The following is a 564-nucleotide window of genomic DNA, read 5'->3' on the forward strand; positions in this document are numbered from 1 at the left end:
ATTTCCCAGCAGGAAAGAAAGGATTGTTTTGCTCAGGCGAGTGCTCCCTCCAATGAGCTATCAACTCCCGGAGCAGGGGTGAGTCCCAGGGGCCACGGGGCGGGGGCAGGGCTGGGAGGGGCTGCCGGGCAGGTGAGGGAGCTGGGCTGCCTGCTGGACACCAGGTGCCCTCCACACATTCGTCCTCCAGTGGTCAGGCCGAAAGTGCAGCCGCACAGGCCCCCCTTGGTCCACATCCACTGACACGGGCGGGGCCCGGCGGGCGGGCTGGGGCTTCAGTGGAAGGGAGAGCCCATGGCAGGGCACACAGCACGTCTCGTCACGTGGGGCATGTGCAGGACGGCCAGCGGGAGGCAGGTGGCCTCGGGGAGTGGCTGCAGCCACGCCAGGCGCACACTTGGAGGCTGCCCAGGCTCCCGCATCCTGCTCCAATTAGGAGCTCACTTCACATTGTTCTAATTTGTCTCTGGGGCCCTGAAAGGAAAGTCATGCGATTATTATTATTATTATTTTTTGGCTGGAAACTCCAGCAGCCATTATATAAATTACATATAATTGAATCCA

The sequence above is a fragment of the Pteropus alecto genome, unplaced genomic scaffold, assembly GCF_000325575.1.
Source record: "Pteropus alecto unplaced genomic scaffold, ASM32557v1 scaffold56, whole genome shotgun sequence".
In the NCBI taxonomy this organism is placed as follows: Eukaryota; Metazoa; Chordata; class Mammalia; order Chiroptera; family Pteropodidae; genus Pteropus; species Pteropus alecto.